General features: G+C 33.1%; 1 protein-coding gene across 1 annotated transcript in view; it reads right to left on the bottom strand.

The window, feature by feature from the left end:
- LOC136836051 (uncharacterized) overlaps positions 1 to 8,129 on the bottom strand; it is a 53,010-nt gene extending 44,881 nt beyond the window's left edge. Inside the window, exon 1 of the mRNA XM_067099940.1 lies at positions 7,680 to 8,129. The gene's annotated coding sequence lies outside the window, so the exon portion shown is untranslated. The remainder of the gene's footprint in view (positions 1 to 7,679) is intronic.
- Positions 8,130 to 9,596: the final 1,467 nt, after the last annotated feature.

Genomic DNA, 9,596 nt, shown 5'->3' with positions numbered 1-9,596 from the left:
AGAGCTGAGAAACCTGATTTTATAATCGTCCTCCACAATTAAAGCAAAAATGTAGGTCGGGAGTCACGGCAAAAAGTATGGTTTAAATTTACATTTCCAACATCCTGCCTTTTAAAAGACCGCAGTTGTCATTCCAATGACGTTAGTCTTCATGGAGTTTTGGCAGGATACAATACGAAAGAAGAATCACGGGGTCTAGCTGTCATTCTTTTTTTTTTTACTGCGGACTACAAGAATAATATCAAGCCAAAGCATGATGCCAAAGCTGTTCTGGACAAATATTTGTGAGCTAAAAGGAGTCATTTACAATGTCACCCAGAACGGCGTACGAGAGAGCTCACTAAGGAAGTACATTTGTGGCCAAGGCTCGAGGCAAACAAGGTAAGAAGGTAAGAACATCCGTGGCACTGAGTTCCGAGAGAAAAAAAAGTAGACTTTCTCCGGTGATGAAAACTCACAATGCACGAGTTCAAATCCTGCTTGACAGCTGACGTGTAATTCTCTCATCTGACTATCAGTTATAGTTCCATTTACACATACACATAATATATATATATATATATATATATATATATATATATATATATATATATATATATATATATATATATATATATATATATATATATATATATATATATATATATATATATATATATATATATATATATATATATATATATTATATATATATATATATATATATATATATATATATATATATATATATATATATATATAATGTATATGTATGTATACATATATTCTGGATTCTCCAGCTGTTTCTGACTGGAACGATTCACTTCATGAACGGTTTTGGCATATGATTTAGGGTTGGATGTCCTTCCTGACTCCAACCCTCCCTCTTTGTTCGGACTTAGGACCTACGTTGAGTTGGGCTGGCTTTCCCTCTTCCTCCCTTGGCTGTCTATCTATCTATCTATATATATACTGTATATGTATATATATATATATATATATATATATATATATATATATATATATATCGCTGAGTGCAGCAAAAGGCCTCTGTGTAATTCCGCCACGCACGTCTTGAATGTACTGATGTCTTCTACAAATCATCTATTTCTGGTGATAGAAATTCATTTCTCGCTATAATGTGCTTCGGATTCCACAATAAGCTGTAGGTCCCGCTGCTAGGTAACCAACTGGTTCTTAGCCACGTAAAATAAATCTAATTCTTCGGGCCAGCCCTAGGAGAGCTGTTACTCAGCTCGGTGGCCTGGTTATAAACTAAGGTATAGCCTACATAACTTCTGCTCTTATCAAGCCCCCCTACTCTTAGCTCTTATTCATCCAGAACCGAGCATGGTCTTAGACCATGGGTCCGAGTCCCCCAACCCTTCTGGTGCTCAGAGGAGCACAACTGACATTAGTCATCCCGGGGGCTGTGCGAAACAAGGTCCAAAGATTAGTTTTAATCTCTAGACGTTGGTTTAAAGGATATGTCTAAGCCATCATCACCTCCCATTCATCATCACCTTATCTATATATGGAACTTCTGTAATATCCCTTCTGATGTTATTTCTAATTCTATCCTTCAGTTCCTCGTTGGGCGAGCGTGTTCTGTTCTCAGCTAGCACTCTGCTGGCCGCGAGTTCGAATCTCCGACTGGCCAATGAAGAATAAGAGGAATTTATTTCTGGTGATAGAAATTCATTTCTCGCTATAATGTGCTTCGGATTCCACAATAAGGTGTACATCCCGCTACTAGGTAACCAATTGGTTCTTAGCCACGTAAAATAAATCTAATCCTTCGGGCCAGCCCTAGGAGAGCTGTTAATCAGCTCAGTGGTCTGGTTAAACTAAGGTATACTTAACTTCTTTTAACTCTATCCTGCCATCTGACTCCTAATAATCCTCTTAAAGCTTTATCCTTACATTAATCAAATCTTTGACATAGTTTCATGGTCACACCAAGATTCCAGTTCATACTATATAGTAACCAAACCTATATATAATCTTTATTTCCTATGTAATTTCAGCCTATTTGATTTCCAGATCCTATTCTGCTTGCCTATTATTTGATTTTACTTTTTTTTAGTATTTCAATAAATTCTAACTCAAGAGAACCTTAATAATCTTGGTCCCTTTGTGCACACTCTGTCCTCATTACTTCTGCATCAAAGACTGCCAAGTTTCTCATTTTAATCCAGCCTAAACCTTCACTTCCATCTCCAACCATTTTCCTTTCTAAAATCCATATGAAGGACAAGGAAAAACGGTGACATACCATTCCCCTGTAGAACCCCAACATTTTCAGCAAACTCACCAGACATGACTCCATCCATATTAACTGCACCTGCTTCATCCATATACTCTTTCAATCAACTTTACATATTTAAAAGGAATACCTTAGCAAAGCAAGAACTTTTTAATATAAGTCCGTGGATTTTTAAAAATCTATATCTAGTTAAACAAAAAGTCTTGAGATAGAGATTTGACCTCTGCACCCGTAACAATATTTGCATGACAACCGACGTCCGTTTAACGCTGCATTCCGTCAGGGCCACGGGCCTTCGGGATTTGTGCTATGGCAGTGCTCCCAGTTACCATTCGTTATCGTCAAACTTTGTCTGAAACCTATTCTATGCATACGATTGTTACAAACACACACACACATATATATTTATGTATGTATGTATGTGCATATGTATATGTATATGTATATATATATATATATATATATATATATATATATATGTTTGATTTTAAATCACGAAAAGGTAAAAATGTGATTATACGAACAAAGTTGCAGACACGAAGGAAAGACTGAAACAGTGAGATGCAATGTACTTTCGCCTTATTACTAAGACAAGGGCACAGCAACTAATGATATTCAGAGACAAGGGCGTATATACATGGTGGGTATAAGTCCTAAATACAAAAAGGTTGGGATATCACAAAACGGTCAACAGAGTAACATCGAAATCTACCTATAGGTAATCCTCTTTATTTTCTTTCAAATCCTTCTCGAACACGTTTTATTACAGGGTCGAAAGATTTGACTGACAAAATCAATGGTATTACAATCAATCCAGATTCACGGTTAATAAGTTTTGATGTGCGTTCCTTATTCACTAAAGTGCCCCTTGACTCAGTATTGGAATACCTTAAAGATGAATTACATAAACTTGATGTGCCGTTAACAATTAGCCAGGTCATAGAATTCATAAGATTATGCATATATGATTGTAAATTTATTTTCAACGGGGAATTTTTTAAACACATTTGGTATGGCAGTGGGAAACCCACTTTCACCTGTTCTTTCAGATTTATATATGGAATTTTTTTTAACGCCTTTACATCCCCAAGATTTTCCATTTTCCTGTACCATGGTACCGTTATGATGATGATACTTTAGCCATCATACCCAAAGATTTGGATGTAAATAACATATTGGCTCACCTAAATGATCAAGTCCCTTCTATTAAATTTACACTAGAGTTAGAGAAAGATGAACGTTTACCTTTTTTGGACATTTAAATTAAACGGGAACCTTTTAACTGTAAATTTAGTAATTATATAAAAGACAAATACAGTAGTTTGACATATGTACACTATTATTCAGGACATCATATAAATATAAATATTTAAGTTTTTTCATCAATGTTTCTTCGAGCCTTGCGAATAGTCAGTCCTGAGTTTTAGATCAAGAATGCAAAAAGATCAGAAAAATAGTTAGAGATCTATGCTATCAAACCCAAATTATGGATATTTGTTCAAAAAAAGCTATAAAGACCTATAAAAAATCGGAAAGAAAAAAAGAAGTGTCCTCAAACACCCTTTGTTTGCCACATTTTATGGGATTTGAAACTGTAAAACCTTTTTTAAAACTGTTCAATACAAATGTATCCTTCACATTTAATAATATAAAAAAACATGCTTATAAAAAATATTCCCCAAAAAGATAGCAATAATGTATGCAATATCGATTGTGATTTATTTTACTTAGGTCAGACCAGTCAAGAATTAAATACCAGATTAAAACAACATAAAATATTCAGTGAGAACAGGTCCGACTAATAATGCTCTATTTTTGCATCTAAGCGAAAAGTCCCACAGAATAAATAGGACACAAAGCAATGTAACATTACGGAGTAACGAAACTATTCCCAGGAACTTGTTGGAATCTGTTATGATTCAGTTGACCTGGGAATATAACCGTAATTTATGCCCAGGATTATTTTCTTTTGACCCTGTAATAAAACATATGTTACAGAAAGATTTAAAAGACAAAATAAAGAGGAATACCAACAAGCAGATTTCGACGTTAATCTGTTGACCGTTTTGTAATCTCCCAACATTTTTATACTCCCTCAGGACTATACCCCCATATATATACGCTCTTGTCTCTGTATATCTTTAGCTGCTATGACCATGTCTTGGTAATATGACGAAAGTACTTAGCATCTCATTGCTTCACTCTTTCCTTTGTGGCTGCAACTTTGTCCATATATATATATATATATATATATATATATATATATATATATATATATATATATATATATATATATATATATATATATATATATATATATATATATATATATATATATATATATATATATATAATGTTGATATCTGGAAGGAAATAAAAAACCTGCTGCTATATCCATTCACTGTGGCTGACTGCTGATTCATTCACTGGCTAATACTATCTCTAGGGCTATATTCACGATAAAATCTACAGTAATTACATTTATGTATATTTGTGAGAACATCGAAAAATTATAGATTAAAAAATAATAAAAACCAAAATCAACGCAAAAACCTCGCAAATCCAAAAACATGAAATTAAAATTATTACTATGACAGACCTGGAAGATTGTGCTTTAGACAAACTTTAAGGAGGTTGGAGAAGTGTTGGTTTGAAGTAAAAATATATATATATATATATATATATATATATATATATATATATATATATATATATATATATATATATATATATATATATATATATATATATATATATATATATATATATATATATATTATATATAATATATATATATATATATATATATATATATATATATATATATATATATATATATATATATATATATACACTTTAAACCAACACTTCCTAACCTCTCTACTAAATCAGTGAAAAGTGATAGATTGAAAAACAGAATAAAAAAAAAAGAAATGCATAAACCTCACAAATCCAAATACATGAAAATCCTTACAATTATTACTGAGAGAGATCTGAGAGATTTTGCTTTCTGGACAAAGTATATATATATATATATATATATATATATATATATATATATATATATATATATATATATATATATATATATATATATATATATATATATATATATATATATATATATATATATATATATATATATATATATATATATATATATATATATAATGTGTTTTGTTTTCTGCCATTGTAAATAATCTTAATTTGTATTCCATATCATTCAATGATAGCTTGTTAAATTTATTTTTGCAGTGCATTTGGAGAAATATTACATTTTAAGAATATTATATATATATATATATATATATATATATATATATATATATATATATATATATATATATATATATATATATATATATATATATATATATATATATATATATATATATATTTAAATGTGAATGCACAAAATTATGCCTGCAAAACTGGATATGTATGAATACTTATTGTGTATGACTGAATATACATACTATATTTATGAATTAGTAAAGGAAATTTGACTGTTAAAATCGATTCTTAAAATGCAATATTTCTCCCCATATGAACTGTGAAAATATCATAAACAAAATTACGATTATTTGCAATGACCAAAAGTAAAATGCATTTTCATTTTGAATTTTCTGACATTTCAGCGTGCATAGTAGTCCTGTCGACACTCCATTTGGGCAATTACTGAGCAGTAGTCTTGTAAAAAGGCTAAACATCTATTCACACCTAAAAAGTTGGAGTACTTGTTACTACAAAGCTTATCGGGGCTGGAATGACGACATAACAGTCAACCACATGGGGAATTCCTTTTAAGTTCTTATTGTATGTTAGCATAAGTAAGTTTTTTGTGTCATTTTGTTCTCTACTGTTACTGCCATAAAAAGTCTTATGATTAGAATATGAATAACTGTCTAGGAATCTACTGGTTAACATTTTTGGAAGAAATATGTGAAATATACAATTTTAAGTACATATTCTCGAAAATCCAGGTTAGTTCTCATTTCATCCAGAGGGGCAGGACCAAGCTTCACTATTCCTGGGCCAGCAAGATGCAGCACCCTAGGTTAGGTTAGATTAGGATGTGTCCCTGTAATTACCCTTACCCAAGGTTGGTGGTCCCACACAGATAAGTTGAGGTGCCCTAGGTAAGTCATATGTGCCCACTGGAATTACCTTTAACACGCTTTTTAACAAAGGCTTGGGAGTCACTCCTTGAAACCAGATTCAACTCAAAAGATGTGGTATCCTAGATTAGGCTAAGGAAGAGTGCAACATTTACATAATTTTTGCCTTTTTGTCTCCTTAGGCCATGATTGGTACTAATTTCACATGAACCATATATTTCCCATCAATTTCTCTTTTGAATTTTGCACTTGTACTGTTTCTGTTGGCTCATTTCAATCTTTTTTTTTCCATAAAAAACCCGGTTTCCCTTTGTGGTCTCCTGTTGTTTTTAGACCTACGGATAAGGGTAAGAGAAACCTGAAAACGGGTGGTTTTCAGCAGTAATAATGGTCTGCAGAACAATTAAACAAAATATAGGTCCTGTGGTCAGTAAAAAAAAATTTGAGAAAATTCATCTGTTGTAGCCTATAAGCCTACTAACCACTTATTCCATTATGCAATGTGAGGAACCACTTAACGGTGCGAGTTGCACTTACCAAATATCGCTGTAACGCTTTGGGCTTTTTCAAAATCTTACTTTTTGTGAGCAATTACTTTTTTGAAGCTTAGGCTAAGTGAACAAGTCCCACTTAAACGATTCATTTCCCTCTTGGGAATCTGCGTTGGCATAACACAGCTTGGTGCAGCATAGAGAGGTTTCTTGCCCCTGTCATAACAAACCAACTGCATTTGCCTATAGCCTGCTTTCTTAAAACTCAGGTATATTATACATACTCAAATTGGGTTTTGGTGAATGTCCAGAACAACTCCGCATGCATAAAGTACCAAAATTAAAAGTAAAATGTAATATTTTTCATATTTAAAGCGTTTTAGGCCACTTCTAATGATGAGAAACACCCACAATTTTGCCATATTAGCTATGGAGGGGTTGGGGACAGGTATTGTCTAACCTTGTAAGTCAAAAATCGAAAATCATTCGATGGGGAACTAGTTTTTCTGAGAAACATTACACTCTTTCTGAGAAACATTACAGTAAAAACCTAATTTTAGAACTAACGGCCAGTAAGATTTCGAGGATGCCGATTAGATAATCATTAATATCTCGGATATGGTGAATCTCCTCAAAAAGTGTTCAGAGACAAAGTTTTATTATTTTATATAGTGAAAATTATAGCAGTGACCTATTTTCTTATATCTCACCTCGGAGTTGTTCTGGACATTGACCTGGGTTTTCTTTGGTGTATGAAGTATCCCCATCCATTAACTTTTTTTTAAGTAATGCATTACAAAAACAACAATTTCTTGAATTTCCTACCTGCCTCGTGTCAGGATTCAGGTGGTCATAGAGTAGGCCTATCTTCTTTTGGTTAAGGAATTCAGATGATTCACTTGTTTGTCTAGTCTATGCTAGCACCTCGTTAAAAAAAAGAACACGTTCACGGGAAATATTTCCACTTTTGACGGCACACATTGCAATTTACACTGCAAAACTTGGATGGGTCACGGAAAGTGTAAAAACGTCGCAAGGTGGAACTAAACATCATTAATACATTACCACCACAGATAATATCTTTCTTGGCATCTTACAGGTAAAAACGTAAAGTAACCTCAGATTATCCTTCCTGTCTGCCATGATTTTCCAGAGAATTTGTTTCGCAGACACCAAATTATAAATCTGGACTGTTATGTTATCTTTATTGATCTGAGAACAGTTTAGTAGAGTAGTTAGATTCCTTAGCTCGAACTTGTGAGGCAAACTCGTTGTAAGAGAAAAAGGCATCTACTGAATGTGGCAAATGTACAAAATTGCAATGCATGACACCAGAGTCATAGGTAACAATTTTATACATAAATCCAGACTCTCATTTCACAATGTATAGCATCAGAGTACCATTTATCTTGCAGAGGAATAGGCGGTTGTGACAGCATTAAACATAACTACAGTATATACTCTGCACCAATATAAAACCTCATTAAATGAATAGTCATGATAGACGAATCAATCATTTAAACTACTGGAAGTTTAAATGATCTTATCGAGAAAATTTAGCTTTTTTGCATCAGATTTATTGACTAATTTCTTAAGCAGTGAGGGTGGAAATCCAACCCAGTCATACATGCAATAACATGCATCGCTTCTAAATCTGTTTACTGGGTTATCCTGTGCCCGATCACTTAACATGGTCTTCCATCTGCGAACTCTAAGTGCTACTCACATTTCTAGGTTGCTATAAACGTAAAGGTCCTCCAGTTTAACCGGTAAAAATTGGCAGTTTCATTTTTTCTCAAGGTTTTCAGAATGGATTTGATATCGGCATTTGCAGTGACTACAGCCTTTGGATTTCTTCTTGCAGTTTTTTGATAGATAATCATAACTAATTTTTTTTTTATCTTCGAGAGCATTGTGCTGTGGTTGGCTGTTTGTGAAAAACTGCATATTTTAAGTATTGCTCTAACGTTTAGACAAGCATTTTAAAACAGGGGAGATACAAAATGCACACTGCATTCTTACATATAAGCCAGTTTCCACATTAACCACTGAGTGCTCTCCGTTAGTAGTGCAACTGTATAAGCAGTGTGATAAACATACTTTTGTAACGGCTCAATTTAGGACTGACCCGCCTCTTAATTAAAAATACAATGATGATTTATGTGAAGAAACATCATTTCAAGTTGATAATGACTGCGACATAACGTAACTTTTAGTCAAACTTTAAGCAACTATTAAAAAGGTTTTTCATATCATACTCAGACAGTTTCTTCAAGAGGTCCTCTAACTTGTGAATTATTGTTGAAGCTTTTCTGAGTTGATAAAATAATTTTCATTGTTTTCTTTTTCTTAATTTCTTCCAGTTATCTAAGCATCTCTATTTGTACCCCTTCACTCACAACCATGTCTCTTTTCTACTTAAACTTATTCACTTACTTTTGCTCTTGAATAGAACAGAATATAGAATCAAGGGCAAAGCCCGAGCGCTGGGACCTACGGGGTTATTCAGTGCTGAACCGGAAATTGACAGTAAGGTTTGAAAGGTGTAACACGAGGAAAACCTCGCAGCTGCACTAAAACAATTGTTAGAGAGGGTAGAAAGTAAGATGGAAGAACGGTTATGAAAGGAAGTACAGTAAAAGGAATGAAAGAGGTTGCAGTTAGTGACCGAAGGGCCACTGCACAGACTCTTGTAATGCCTCCAGTGAACCATGTGAGATGCACTGACGGGACTAACCTCCC

The sequence above is a fragment of the Macrobrachium rosenbergii genome, chromosome 56 (genome assembly GCF_040412425.1).
Source record: "Macrobrachium rosenbergii isolate ZJJX-2024 chromosome 56, ASM4041242v1, whole genome shotgun sequence".
Classification (NCBI taxonomy): domain Eukaryota; kingdom Metazoa; phylum Arthropoda; class Malacostraca; order Decapoda; family Palaemonidae; genus Macrobrachium; species Macrobrachium rosenbergii.
Note: the sequence above shows the minus strand (reverse complement) of the source record. Positions and strands in the feature narration are given on the sequence as shown.